The sequence below is a fragment of the Xenopus laevis genome, chromosome 6S, assembly GCF_017654675.1.
Source record: "Xenopus laevis strain J_2021 chromosome 6S, Xenopus_laevis_v10.1, whole genome shotgun sequence".
NCBI lineage: Eukaryota > Metazoa > Chordata > Amphibia > Anura > Pipidae > Xenopus > Xenopus laevis.
Window position 1 is genome coordinate 27,845,653 of NC_054382.1, and position 16,630 is coordinate 27,862,282.

Genomic DNA, 16,630 nt, shown 5'->3' on the forward strand with positions numbered 1-16,630 from the left:
TAAATTGATAGTGAACTGGTGAAAAATACACTTTCAAATAAAATGGTATGTAATGATCGCTTACCCTGGTGGTCTAGTGGCTGGTAGGGATGCTGCCGCCTGTCCCTGGTTTTACATGCCAGCGTGATGACATCATCACGCCTTGCGACGGAATTCAAAGGTATTTAAAGGGGCTTTGAATTAAAACTCATTGCCCATTGTTAGGTCTAACTAGATTAGTTCCTGGTTGTTTATTCTTCGTGAATCTCATTGTGTAAACTGGTTTTGACCCTTGCCTGCCTGACTATTCTCTACAATCCTGATCCTTGCCTGTCTGACCTTGCTTGAACTCTGCCTGTACCGATCTGGCCTGTCTGACCACGATATTCCGTGTGTTCCTTCCGAGTTGAGTTGCCTTCCATCCTAAAATCCTTGGTAAATAATCGTGCCCCTTTGCTTGTCCAGAACTCTTGCTTTGCCCCTCTCTTATTAAGATCTGGTGGCATCTGAATAGCTGAGGGCTCCTCCTACAGGCGAAAGCATAGCTGTAGGATTATTTCCCACTGGATGTGACATCAAAGACCAGTTCTTTAGTCATCAAACATATTATTCACTTCAGCAACTTCAGAACCCCAGTGTGAACTCCATTGTTTGGAGCACAGCCTCATGTCCCACCCTCACAGTAGAGCCAGCATATGTGGCAGTCACAGTCACAGCCTGAATTGCTTCTCATGAGATGCCTACATATGCTTGCCACCAGGGGCCATTATGTTGGAGGATATGGCACACAATATCAGGTTTATCTGTAGTGATGCATACTCTAGGTGAGGCCTTTGGTGGATCTACTGTATAAATAGGCATAAATCTATTGTATAAATAGGCAAAATTACGTTTAATTCTTCAATCCAATGTGCTTTTTTATACAAGGGTACTTCATTAGCTTTTTTAGTCATTGGCTGTCTAGAGTTACAAATCACAAGAAACCCCAAGCCCTTCTCAAATCCTTTCATAATACAATGTATTATGGTAAACAAATATTAACAATCCCAAAGCACTAGCAGATGGAGTCCTTAAAAAATGGAGTGGGCAAGGCCACAAAGGTCTGAGCCTAGGGTGGCACATTTTTAAGAGGCAGCATCTATATTTCCTTGTTCTGACAGGACACATGGAGCAGAGTTTCAGGGGGGAGTTGGGGGGGGGGCAGGATGCACAGTTAAAATGTACTACCTATTCGTATATGTATTTTGAGTGATCCCAATTAGTGTTCCCAAGCCTAATTTAAAAAAGTAATCAATCCTTAATAATTTAATTAGGTAAGGCTACAAACCTTGATCAGAAACAAATATTTACAGCTATAAAATATCCAGGTGGGTTGATGTTGATTCCCCAACCTAGAAGAATACTACTAAGCAATAACAATGCAATACATAACCAGCTGGAATCTATCATTAAAAAAAACACAGGCTCCAGATGGAACAAGGAAACCTAAAATCACATACCCTTCAACAGCTAATGTGGTCACAAAACCTGAGCCAAATTCTTCTTAAGCAACTCCATCCCTGGCACAGTACAGTTACATCTATAGAAACATTAAAAATAATAGGGTATAGTAGATTTTTAATTTAAAAGAAATTTGTGTTACTGGTCCTTTAACAAGGCATTTATTTTGATGGCTGCCTGTATCTGTGGTTACAACAACTCTACACATCTCCCAGATCAAAGAGAAAGGTCAAAGGCAATGTCTAAAAGATGTTTGTCATGAAAAAAAGCATTAGGCCATGGTGTCTCCTATTCCCAGTGATATTTCCATTGAAACCTTGAATAAAAAAAACTATAACTATACCTTCAACTATATAAAATTAGCCTATATGTTGATTATGTACTCACCATAATTTTTCCCCATAAAAGCATCAGTTGTGAGGCCTTTGAACAAACCTTCATAAATCTGAGATGATTATTAAATAGGTCTCTCATTCAAAAATTAAATATGAGTTGTATTATTCATTGTTGTGGATTATGATTTTGGAGTAAAATTAACATTGTTTCAATTTTGAATTCCCTAACTGTAAGTAGGGAATATAGCAAAAGGATAATGAAGTAGAAAACACAGAAGTGTAACATTCAAAACTCCTGACATAGATGACCAAATTGCACTGATCCAACGATACAAAATCATAAAACATTATGGAATTACATTGAACTTACTTTAGAACTTGTTTATGGTTTTGAAGTCAGATTTTATGTTCAAAACCCCTGCACTTATCCTAAATAGCAAAATATTTGTCTTAGTGTTATAGTATAAGCTTACTAGATTATTCTGTGCTTGCTTTTAAGAATGCAAGGGAAAAAATGTTAAATTGAAAAGTACATCATTTCTTCCACTTGCTTTTGCTCTATGACTTTTCCCTTGGGTTTTTTTATGAGACCAATGACATTTCAATAGACAGGTAACTCATGAATTACATTTCCTAGGAGGCCGCATGCTGGCTTTTGGGCCTATATCATTAACAATCTTGTGTCTTGTGAATAATAAAATTGAATAGTTATCAGCGGAAACATGTAATACATGACTGAGCCTAAGGAACAGGTGAGAATAATAACAGTACATATTCATTTAAGTAAATTAAATGATTTGATGATTTAGCTATTAACTTTGGGCTAATTTTTGAATAAAAAAAATAATTTAGCATATTTTGAGGAAATATTTGTTGTCAGAGACAAAATATACTTACATCTTATAACTTGCAAGACTACTGTATATTAAAGCAATTTAACTGTTTTATTTGTGGAAAACATATATATAGCAATAAAAGTAATAAGTAATGCAGTATACCCTCATAACTTTGAGCATATACTGAAAAAAACACTCAATACTTACAATATTTAAAAAAATGGTGCAGAACAGACCATTCTTGACATTCATATATTTAAAAGATATATAGAAGATTCTCCAGGTGATCTAAAGCAAGACTGTGTGTATTTCATATTGCAAAACCGTAGCTATCAGAATGCACGCTAGAAATCACAGACACTGTCTGCACGTGGAATGCATTAAAGTCCTGTATTTTTTAACACAAAGTTCTACAAGGTCAGAAAAGCAGTTTATCAGGCCCTTATATCTTTTAAAGCAGAAAATAGATGTATTCTAGCCCTGAAATCTATAAATATTTCAGATGCTCCTTGAAATAAGCAATACTGCTAACAATGATGCGCTTGTCTGCATGTCAATGACACACATTATTACTTTAGCTTTAGCATTTGTACATGGTGAATAGCATACAGTGCACTGTTTTATTTTTTTTAACAAGGGAATAAGTGTTAGTGGGTATTGTTTAAGATTGCTGTAGAGAATTGAAGCTTATTCTACTGCCCTGCTTAATTTAAAATGACCATATTAATATCTGATAATTTATTGCTATAGTCAGTTAAGTGAATATTAAAAATCACATACACATACAGGAACCCAGGCTGCTGGTCTTCTCAATAGACTTAGGACATTTGAAGTGACCAAATTTGGATATGATATGTTACTGTTCGTATTGGTGCATATAAAGATTTGCATACGATGGTGCCATGGCGGCACTCTTTGCTGTACCCGACACTTGTAATTAAAAGATAAAATCAAAAACAAATGAAATGGGAGGACTTTCATAGGTACTAAACTCTTCAAGAGACTGCATTACTGCTACCCCTGTCGTTTGGTATTATGGTATACAGACTTACTACATCCATGCTTACCAGAGGTGAATCATATGGAAGTCTCAATTGTTTAATATATTCTAATAAATGGAATGTGTCCTTTAGAAATGTTGGCATGTTGCAGACTACTGGCTGTAATAGTATCAATATAAATGCCTATAGGGTGTAATAAGGATACCTGAACCGACACGATTGGGTGGCCAAGGCGATTTGTCTGGCTCTTTGGGCAAAGTGTATAAAACCGGGAATTTGAGGTGTTCCTGTAACAAAAAATCTTTTAACTGAAAATCAATTATGCCTATCTCATAAGCGCTTAATGCAATTTTATGTACCTTAGCTTTGAACTGTAACATTGGGTCATGTGGCAAACGTATATAGACCTCACTGACACCCAGCTGTTTCAAAATCTCATCCCTGTAGTCACAATAATTCATAAGCACTATACCACCACCCTTATCTGCAGAGTGGATCACAATGCTAGTATCATTTGTTACAGTTTTAATGGCAGACCGTTCTTGTTTGTCAAATTATCCCTGTATCCACAAGTAGGGGCACTAGTGAACCCTTCATTTTCAACTGCATGTTTGCACAATTTGATTTATTTATCATAAGGGGAGTAAACGTACTCTTTCATTACAAAGTTTGTACAGCCTTATCATCGGTATTAGAATTACTGTGCTTAAAATCATCTTTAAGATTCAACATTTGACTGAATTTGAAGCAATCAACTTCTGACTCCAAAGAATTAAAATGGCAAGTAGGTATGAATGTCAGTCCTTTATACAGAAAACTGGTCTCGGCAGAGGTTAATGTATGGTGGGATAAATTAAAGATTGGAGCAGTTAAATTTTGCGCCCACGGCCCCTTCTTCCTCGCCTCGTTGGGTACCTTTTGTAGAGCCCCGACCTGAAGGTGGTCTGTCGCTCACCAGTGGGGGATACTCTAAAGAGAGGAGCCAATGAATTCTTGCTGGCACTAGCACGTATATTGATAGCCTGTGTTCCTCCCGGTTGACTATCATCCCTGTATTTTTTGTTTGATACATTGTATTATTTGATCAATGAAGTCTCTTCTACTTTGTAAACTTGTTTAATCTAATGTACTCTTCTGGTGGAATGTTTTCACTATAACTAAGGTGATGTAACATTCTCTTCCCCTGTCTTTTTGACCACATGACTGGGTGAAACCATCTGATTGGGTGAGTTCAGTGCCTTTTTTCCTATATTTACAGTATATATACAGTATCTGTGTTTTTATTTATGAACTTAGTCTTGATTAAGGTCTTAGATGTAGACTGAAATGTTGGCCTGTTTAACCAATAAACAAAATGATTTTTGAACTTTTAGAAGTTCCCAGTGTGCACCTGTTGACACCGGATATTTATTTATATATATATATATATATATATATATATATATATATATATATATATATATATATATATGTAGCCATTTTCAGGGTGCTGTCATCCAAAAATATGCTTGATTTGAACCCAAAATTCCCTGAAAAAGCTAAATATGGTTCTTCTTTTGACTATCAGTAGGAACCTGTAACAGCATTTGGGACCTACCCACCATGATAGGTTGCATTAAGACCTCCCAATACTCACAAATGTAGTTAAATGATGGAGTTTTACCCTGTTGTGTAGTACAAATATAACTGATATAGATGCCAATAGTTCTTATTCAAATACTAACATTGTACTAATGAACGGCAGATAACAGGTTCAATAACAGTTGCAAATAAATAAAATAATAATAGAGTATACAGAATTAGTATCAGTACAACCAGGAGCAATACTCAATACAGCAATATATGGAGTGGCTCCAGCAAACCTCAGGGTTAAACTTCCAACCAAATTCCTATAACATAATCAGGGTTACACCTCAAATCCTATTCCATGACATAACTACCGGGGGTGTGATTGCACCCACGCCTGCACCCCTTTGGATTGCACAGGATTGAAGCTGTAAAGAAGTTTGAGCGCCAGAGGAGAGGGGTCCACTCACCAGTAGTTTCATTACCACTACCGTGTTTTCTCTGTTGCTGTGGTATTAACCCCACTATAGATCTTTGCTGTAGTTCAGTCTGCAACTCTTTCTAAGCCAGGAGGTGTATTTTTTGCATGACACCATCAAACAGAAGCTGCCCATAAAGACCCAGAATTGGACTCCTCATTTGTCTATTATAGGTCTAATTTACAAGCTCTAAGGCATTGTTTAATTTTGCATTCTTTTTTGTGTTTCCATTTCATGTTTCAATCCTGTTATTCAGATTCTGAATTGGGCTCTAATTTGCCTGAAGTTCTATTCTTGGCTTTGTATTAGGTTCTAGCTTATTGTATTATTTTCCTGCCCCAAACCATTGCTTGCTGTTGGCTTTTGCCACTGTTGGTGTTTAGTAAAAAGTGATATCATAGTATGTGCTGAAAGAAGTGCAAATTCTATTTTATTGAAGTGAAAGAATATTAATTAAATAAGACAAAAATGCTCTTGTGAAGATGGTCAAAAGTTTATAATTAAAAAATAATAACAAATACCCTTTCTTACAAAAAAGTGTTTTTCTAATTCTAGATGTGTTTGCATTCAGTAAATTAATGGAGAATTGGCTGCTAAAAAAAAAATCAGGTTTACTGTTAAATCAGTAATAGTAAGGTTGTATTTAGTGGTCAAATAAACTCACTGCTATGGTTAGGAAGCATGATGTGTATAAAATAGCTTCCAGCCCACTTCTAGAAAGCAATTGGCATAGAGGAAGGATTAAGACTGAGCCTACTTCTGAATGTGACTTTATACTGCACTGGATAAAAATTAAATGTGATGGATGCTGGTAATCCACTCAGGTATTTCATTTTCTTCCAGTGATTTGTACTTTAATTACCCTATTCGAAGTTCTTTGTAAGTTTAAAAGTTTATATGACTTATTTTAATTAATCCAGCTCATTTAGCTTCAAGCAGTAATTAAAACAAAATAATATGTGGCATTTACCAAATGGAAACTAGTAGTCGATGTATGAAACTGAATTGGAAACAGGAATCTATTATAACTAAAATAGCTTCAATTTAGTGTTAGATTGATTAGAGCTAAAATTACTAATTTATTAGAATAAATGTATAATTATGTTTTTACTTTTTACTAATTAGCACATAATGCATACCACAGAATGCATATATATATATATATATATAATATATATATATATATATATATATATATATATATATATATATATATATATATATATATATATACACACACACACATGCACAAATATTTTCCACTTAAATCTCATTAATACATTTGTATAGCAATGTTTAAATAAAAAAAATTGTCACACTCAGACATTTTACTATACCAAGTTTAATAACTTTACACTTAGGGGCACATTTACTATTGATCGAATATCGAGGATTAATTAACCCTCGATATTCGACTGTCGAAGTAAAATCCTTTGAGTTCGAATATCGAAGTGGAAGGATTTACCGCATTTTGTTCGATCGAACGATCAAAGGAAAAATTGTTAGATCGAATTCGAAGGATTTTAATTCATCGATCAAACGATTTACCTTCGATAAAAAAATACTTAGAAAGCTTAAGGGGACCTTCTCCATAGGCTAACATTGGTGCTCAGTAAGTTTTTTTTTAAAGAGACACTACTTTGACTATCGAATGTTCGAATAGTTGAACGATTTTTAGTTCAGATCGTTCGATTCAAAGTCGAAGGTTGAAGTAGCCAATTCAATGGTCGAAGTAGCCAAAAAAAACTTCAAAATTATACGTTTTTTTCCTTCTAATCCTTCTCTCGAGCTAAGTAAATGTGCCCCTTAATAAAATTAGTCCACTGTAGGTGAATAGGCAGATATTCACCCTTTTAATAGCATATTTTTGCACTTGATTTGCTATAATGCCAGACAATTTTTGAACATTTTGTGCACATTTCAATATAAAACTCTTAGGGGCATATTTATCAAGGGTCGAATTTAGAGTTTATAGGAGTTTATAAAAAGCCCATAAACTCCCATTATTGTCATAAACTCAACATTTTTTTAAAAAAAGACCAATACATTTATTAAAAAATTTGAAGTTTTTAAAATTTGTGTGAATATCATGCGAACTTGAATCTAATAAAATCGAATTTGATTCAAGTTTTTTCACCAGAATTTTTTTTCTCTCCAAAAGTCTTCCAAATGACTCCAAATTGATTGTAGGAGGTCCCCCATAGGCTAAAACACCAATTTGGCAGGTTTTAGATGGTGAAGAGTCAAATGTTAATTCTTAAAGGGACAGTACATGATGGAATCGAATTTGGACTATTCCCTAGTCAAACTGCACTAAAATAAACTCGAAATTTGAATTTAAAAAGTCAAATTTTCAATTTGACCCTTGATAAATCTGCCCCTTAGTTAACATATTTATTTTTTCATGACAAAAATGTTTGTAAATCTTGTTGAAGTTTTATGTGATTAAAATATTAGTATATTTATCTAAATACCTAAAATACGAAACATGTGCAAATCTTTCAACCTATGTGGACTGGCAGCCTAGAGGAGACTCTGATGGGTGTATTCACAATTTTTATGCAACCTAAAACTTGCCTCCAAGCCAGGTATTCAAAAATAAACACCTGCTTTGAGGCCACTGGGAGCAACATCCATGGGGTTGTTGAGCAGTTGAAGGACCACTGTTTGGGGATCCCTGCTTTAGGTTAAAATTCTGTAAAAGTTAGTCAGAGAGTTCCTGCAGTGATGATACAGATGGCAGACCCAATTGAAGGATGAGTAATAGGGAGGCAGTGGATTTAGATCCTAAATATCCATATTTGTAATTTTCTTTGTCAATATTTGGTATATATTATATGTAGTTTCAGTGTTGTTTTATTTATTTTACATATTTGTTAATTCTGTAAATATGTGTCAATGGCTTCTATAAATAATTGTATGTTTTAATTGAACTGTTGATCTGTTTCATTTAATATTAATTAATATGCTTCCTTAAACTTCCTTAAATGCATTGCAAATTACAAAAAAAAAATTTTTTTTTTGCACTTTTAAGAAGTGCTTGAAGATGTCATAATCTTTTGGAGCAAACATAGCAACTTTTTAAGTAAGAAGTTTTCTTACATTCACTGCGCATTGGTGCAAACTATAAAATTCGCAAACCTTCCGCTGTCGGAAGTGGTTGCTAAACAGTTTCCGGGTTTGCAAAAGCTATATTAAATTTACACTAAGCAAAATTTGTTCGTACCAAGGCATAATTTTTGTATTGCAAATAGTATTTTGTTACCGACTTTTATTACATTCCCTTAGGGGGTTATTTATTAAACCACGAATGCAAAAATCACAATTTTTTTTCCGGAATTTATTAAACCCTGAGGATGGAAAAATCTGAAAATGTGGCATCTCAGACCTGTCGAGGTTGCATATAAGTCAATGGCAGAAGTCTCAATGATTTTTTGATGTGCGCTGGGTTTCGTGCAACACCCTGAAGTTTTCAGAGTTTTTGGGGGAAAAACCAAAAAAAATATTGAAATTTTGAAAATTGGATTTTTTCCTGCAAATCGAATTTTCGGGAAAATTTTATAATAAATAAGTGGAAAAAACGGAGCGGGTTTGATCGGAGTTTGTAGCAGAAAATATTGAGATAAATTTGGACTTTGATAAATAACCCTCTTAGTGTTATATTTACAGCCAATTTCCCTGCAGGAACTCAATTTATCAAGTTAAAGTAAGTGGCAAATTTATTAAAAACATTATGCCACAGTGTATAATATAACTGATTCTTGCCATAATGAATATTATCTGTTATTTCTGTCTAGTGCTGCCTCATGATACTACCTTACTGACCACATGTAATAATTGTGATGAATTTAAAAATTACTGCGTATCCTATACGCAATAGTTAGAATGTTTTTACAGCATATGTATTCACAATATGGTTTTAGAATCTGATGTGTTGAAAAAGAAATTCTAATAAAATTAATCTAGCAAAATATAAAATACAATATAAATATCACAGAAAGCAACTTCTTAGGAAGAATAAACCTGCTTCAACATTTTTTTTAAAACAGCAAAGTAAAATTCAGCTTGGAAGAATAAAACATAGCTGTCCATAAATGGATATTTCCTATATAAATAAGCTATTTATGTGACCCTGTTCGCTGCCAAAAGTACACATGCTGAGAATGCAGAGGTGAGTTATTGAGGAAGGACATACAGTATGTAAGCTGATTTTGAATCATTCAGCTCAAGCTTACAAAATTAGTCAAGGTATGCTAGATGTTGTTCTGAACTAAAGGACATCCAATACTTGTAAAAAAAAAAAAAACTATGATTCTGAATGTAATTATAATTAAAAATTATTATAATTAAAATTAACACTTTGGGGGTTATTTACTAAAACCTACATTTTTCTGGTAGGGATTTTAAAGGGGAAGTTCAAATCTGAAAATACTCCATCTCAAACCTGTAGAGGTCATGTAGAAGTCAATGGCATATGCCCTTTTACAGTTGGAAGATATTATGATCAGTGCTGGGTTACCAACTTTCACAATTTTTTTCCCACACTGTGTGCTTAGCGTTCTTATATATGTCGGATAAGGAAATGTTACAGGGCTAATTATAAAATTCTGATGCAAAGCGCACTGGTTTCTAAAGTGCCATGTAATGAGAATTCAAATTAATTACTAATTAGTGATTGGTGAATTTGGGGCGTTTCACTTCGCCGGAAAATTCAGCGAATCCAGAGAAATTTGCAAAACAGCGAATTTTTGCGTCGGTTTCGCTAATTTATTCGCCTGCGGCAAATCACACAAATTTGCCGCGAATTCACGCCTGGCCAATAAATTCGCCCATTACTATTATTAATCAGCCTTGTTTTATAATGACATTTTACAGTCTATATAAACTATATTGTGAGCCCCTAAGCTCAATAAGTGACAGCAAGACACAGAGCATCTGCAGTGAATCAGCAGAAAAGAATATCAGGAGGTACTTCGGCATTTTTGGAGGCACAGATCTTCCCTGCTAAAGGGCTGTGATTGCTTTGGGCTGGTATAGAACTGCAAAACTAATGTGCACTATGTCTCAGTTTTTTCAAAACGCATCCGTTAATAATGCTGCTCCAGCAGAATTCTGCACTGAAATCTGTTTCAATTTAATTTAGAAATATGACATGGGGCTAGACATACAGTATTGTCATTTTCCCAGCTGCCCCCAGTCATGTGACTTGTGCTCTGATAGACTCTTTACTGCTGTACTGCAAGTTGGAGTGATATCACCCCTCCAATGTAACATTCAGTTACACTGAGTTGGAAAAATAACAGCCTGCCAGAAAGCAGTTCCACCCTAAAGTGCTGGCTCTTTCTGAAAGCACATGACCAGGCAAAATGACCTGAGATGGCTGCCTACACACCAATATTATAAATTAAAAAAATACACTTGCTGGTTCAGGAATGAAATTTTACATGGTAGAGTAAATTATTTGCAGTATAAACAGTGTAATTTAGAAATAAAAACTACAGGTACATCATAAAAATCATGGCAGAATCCCTTTAAGCTTTAGTTCTTCTTTAAATATAAATGTACTAAGATGTGTGTATTTGTGCTTGGATGGCACATAAAGGTGTCAACTATTTAGATTTTTCTTATCCTATATTCATATTCTGGACTTCACAATTTATTACCTAGATATGACAACACTTGGGGGCATATTTATCAAGGGTCGAATTTCAAATTGAAAAAACCTTGAAATTCGAATTCAAAAAGACCAACCAAAATTAAGGCAAAGTTTTTTATGGTCGAATAGGTCTGTTTTCGATCAAATAGGTCCATATTCAGCTGAATTTGAATCGTACAAATCGAAGGAATATCGAATTCGATCGAATTCAATTCAAAGTTGTTCCCGAAAAAGTCCACCAATTGACTCGAAATCGGTTCTAGGAGGTCCCCCATAGGCTAAAACAGCAATTCGGCAGGTTTTAGATGACAAATGGTCAAAGTCGAATTTTTAAAGAGACAGTACATGATAAATTTCGATGTTCGAATTTTCAAGATTCTTTTCAAATTCTAATCGACTTTGGACTATTCCCTAGTCAAAGTACACAAAAAATAGCTTGAAATCGAATTCTTTTCATTCGAAAATTCAACTCAAATTCAACCTTTGATAAATCTGCCCCTCGGTGATACCATTAATATACCAAAATACAATACTTTTTTTCACTTTTCAAAGTCCAGAAGATATGGGAAAGAGCTTTATAATCCATGGCATGTTCAGTTTTGTGGGAGCTATGAATTCAACCAAACTGATCATATACAGAATATATAATAAATAACTTTAACCAAAAATCCCACATATTGGGGTACAGGCATAGGGCTCTAGAAAAAAAAACAAGTTGTGGGCCATATTAAGGCATGTATCTCCCCGAACTCACATACTGTACCTTGAACAATTTTTGTTCTTACCTCAACACCATGCAATAATTTGTAATAAACACAGGTTTTGAAAAAGCATTTTGTTTAAAAAAAGTATGGTGACCTATATATTTCATAAACATCAGTCTATTTTATAACTAATCTAAATGATGAATGTAAAATAAAACTAATTCTGTTCCATCTGAACAGAAATTAGTTTTCAAACATATTAAACAAATAAACAAAAGTTGAGATTTTTTTAGTACACACGATTTTCCTGATTATGGACACTTTCATGTGCAAATATATTGAATTAACATAACATTAATTAGTTTACAGAGGCATAGCAATCGAAGAACAGAATATATTTGTTTACCTGAATACATATTTATAATTTATCCGTATTTGTCCTTATATACTGCTTCAAAGAGATAAGTGTTACCATTGTGTGCTATGCAATGCTTTGATAAGCTTACTTTAAAGATAGTCTATTTTTTCTTCTTTTTTTACAATCTTTGAAAGAATCATAAAGCACTAGTGACACAGAGGGGCACATTTACTATAGGTCTAATATCGAGGGTTAATTAACCCTCGACATTCGACCATCAAAGTAAAATCCTTCGATTTCGAATATCGAAGTCGAAGGATTTACCGCATTTCGTTCGATCGATTTTAATCCATCGGTCGAACGATTTTCATCGATCCGAAATTACTTAGAAAGCCTATGGGGAAGGTCCCCATAGGCTAACATTGGTGCTCGGTAGGTTTTAGCTGGCGAAGTAGCTAGTCTAAGTTTTTTTTAAAGAGACAGTACTTCGACTATCGAATGGTCGAATAGTTGAACGATTTTTAGTTCGAATCATTCGATTCGAAGTCGTAGTCGAAGGTCGAAGTAGCCAAAAAAATACTTCGAAATTCGAAGTATTTTTCATTCTAATCCTTCACTCGAGCTAAGTAAATGTGCCCCCAATTCTCGGGAATTTCTGTATTTCGCTACAAGCAAATTAATTAGTGAAACTGGGGCATCAATTCGAAAAAATCTGCCGTGTCAAAAAAAATTACAAGCGGCAAAATTGTCACGTGCATAAAAATTTACGCGTGTTGAAATTATTAGGATGCCCATTGACTTTAATGCATTTGGACCAAATAGTTGTGCCTATAAAAAAAAATAATTTTGACGCCATTTGACTTCTCAAATTTTTTGCCGTTTTGTGAATTTCGTGGTAAATTCTCAGATTCGCCCATCACTAAAAAGCACAAATACAACAAAAAAATTAAGAAAAATATGTTTCATTTAAACTTAATAACTTAATACTAATACTGAAGCAGTTTCTTATGATTGCAAGTGCAACATGTTTGGGATCACTCACAATTAGGGTTGCCACCTGACCGGTATTTTATGGTTGATGGTTGATCCCAATGTTATTAATAGGGAAAAATTATAAATATATAGGAAGGCCGGTATTTTTTTCCACAAAAGTTGGCAACCCTACTCACAATCCTACCTCACAATATACAGTACAGGTATTAGATCCATTATCCAGAAACCCGTTATCCAGAAAGGTACAAATTATGAAAAGGACGTCTCCCATAAATCCATTAATTTTATTGAGATAAAATCAGTTATTGTTTTGTAAAGATGTCATGCTCTCTGCATTTTACAACATATAAAATATGCTTGAAGATGTGAAATATATAATTTCGCCATAAATTGAAGTTTTATGGTAAAGTATTAGATAAAGTTTTAAAACACCTTCTGCCTATGATTAGAAATGATTGACATCAAAGTTTTGCATAGCATCTATAATTATAGCTGTACAATTGAACATAGGAGATGCAAAGGGGCAATTGACTACTTTGCTAGTCAGACTTTTTTTGAAATGACATGAAACGTTTCCATTTTCATTTCCTTGAGCTAATCAAAAAGTACTCTGATGGAAAGAAATAGAGTGAAGGCAAATATGCAGGACTGATAATTCACTATTTGTATTAAGACACCCACACGCTCTCCATTCTGATAATGTTTTATATTTTTGGTGAGGACAAGCTGTTATTAAATGTGAAAAGGCTGAAATGTAAGATTAATAGGTATTAATCATCATGATTCATTAAGGCAATAGACAGAGTGGAATCTTTGTCCAACCCTGATGGTGGTAGAGAGTGAAAGATTAATACGAGAGACAGAAGATTTGCATGTGTACATTAGATGATAGAAATCTTATAAACCTTATAAGTGCCCTTTTAACATATTTTAGATAATATAGATCATCACTCTGCAATAAGCTTGGTTTAATGCAAAGGAAACTAAAAGTATTCTAACATTGCATGGTGCTTTGATGGTGATGAAAACAGAAGGAGAAACGTTATCAGTTTTTGACTAGCCCTCTCTAGTAGTTGTAAAATACAGAACAAATTGAATGTAGCGGGAACGCTTACTTTTCACAATTCAATTCAACCCCAAACCGATTATCGGGTGAAGTCTTTTGTGATAACTTTTCCTTACGCCACTATGAACTGGATGAAACGCTCTTTCACCTATTGCTAAAGCCTTTTAGCCCTCTTTCTGTTCTCACACACGCGCCTTATCTCACAAGTTTTAAAAGCACTTACAACTACACAATATATATTTCATTTACAAAAGTACATTCAAATGTTCTATTGTTTTTAAAAAATAAATTTATTAGAAATATAGGACCAATTTGTGTTATTTTTATTTCATACATTTCTACTTAATAGCTAGTGTCTCATGGATCTCTTGGGGGCACATTTACTAAGGGTCGAATATCGAGGGTTAATATCGAAGTCGAAGGCAGGGCCAGAACTAGGGGTAGGCAGAGTAGGCACGTGCCTAGGGTGCAAAGCTTAGGGGGTGCCCAGCATGTACCTTTAACTGCTGCCTACCCCTGTCCGGTCTTCATTACTGTTCTTTGTGCGCATGCGCACACTCCTTTGAGAAAGGAGCGTGGCATGCGATGTGTGCGCGCACCTAAGTGACTAAGAGTGGCGTGTGCTGTGACACTTTTGTCAGCATGCCTGCGTGCGCTCAGTGTAGGGGGCGAAGTGGCAGGTCGGGTTGCCTGGGGCACCTGCCCATCCTGGCCCGGCCCTGGTTGAAGGATCTACCGCAAATCCTGCAATCGAAGGAAAAATCGTTCGATCGAACGATGAAATCCTTCAGATCGAACGATTCAAAGGATTTTAATCCATCGATCGAAGGATTTTCCTTCGATCAAAAAAACATTAGAAAAGTAATGGGGAAGGTCCTCATAGGCTAAAATTGTAGCTTGGTAGGTTTAAACTACCGAAGTATGTAGTCTAAGTTTTTTTTAAAGAGACAGTACTTTGACTATCGAATGGTCGAATAGTCGAACGATTTTTAGTTCGAATTGTTCGAAGTCGAAGTAGCCTATTCGATGGTTGAAGTACCCAAAAAAATACTTTGAAATTCGAAGTTTTTTTACTTCAAATCCTTCACTTGAGCTTAGTAAATGTGCCCCTTGGTGTAATGTACTTACTTGTGGAGCGTGGGTTGGGTCTCCCAAACCTCCCAATCATGAATCTGTAGTAATATATATAGACCGATTGTAATTAATCCTTAGGTAGAAGGTATCCTGAGGTTTTATGACTCCTTCAAAGGAGCACATCCTGTCTTGTAACAAAATGCAAAAAATAAGATAGGAAATAGGTGGGACACATTCCAAGAGACCATCTGGAGAGGGTCTTTTACATTTCAAAGAGGAACTGTTTGTACAGTTGTTATTGGTAAAAAGGACATCTAAAGAAATTAGCTGGTTTTCTTGTTTAACTTGTCATCAGCCAATCAGAACCATTCCCCATTTGGGTCAATGGCATAGAAACAGTATAACAATGGGATTGTTTTTGGCTGAAGAAAGAAGAAGAAAGGGGAAGGAGGGCTGAAGAGAAAGGGAAGGAGAGGAGAGGAGAAGAGTTAAGTAAGCAGAAGAGAAGAGGAAGGGAAGAAGAGGGAGATAGAGAGGGAAGGAAGTATAACCTGTGGGCACATTTTGAAAGATCTCTGTATCATTTGCTGTCTCTGGGCTGGATAATCTGAATAAATCGTTTCATCTCTGGGAACCTTGGTTGCATATGTAGGGGCCCCTATGGGTTAATCTGCCCTGCAGCTTTAAGGCCCCAACCTTTTTCTTAGAGTGATCTGCCAGGAGAGAATGACACTCCCCTGCTACACTGCTACAGTATATAGTGTGTCTAGGGAGTGGCCACTTCCTCTTTGGCCTGTGGATGGTGATCCAGCTGGGTGTGCTCAGGGGAGCCTGGGCACAGCTAGGCCCAGAAAGGCCCATGTGCTTTGGAGAAGAAGTCGGGGACCAGGCAACCCCGTGAATGAGGAATAGTTACACTAGGGCAGACTTGTCATAGTCTCTCTAGGAGAGAAAGGCAGAGAGGTGAGAGAGAAAGAGCAGCTGAAGCTCCAACAAGGATTTGCAGTAAGGGACTAGCTTCCCAGAGGCTGTGTGTTGCCTCCAGTCAGGGACCTCAGTGAAGAGGGACTGTAGGGTAGAAGC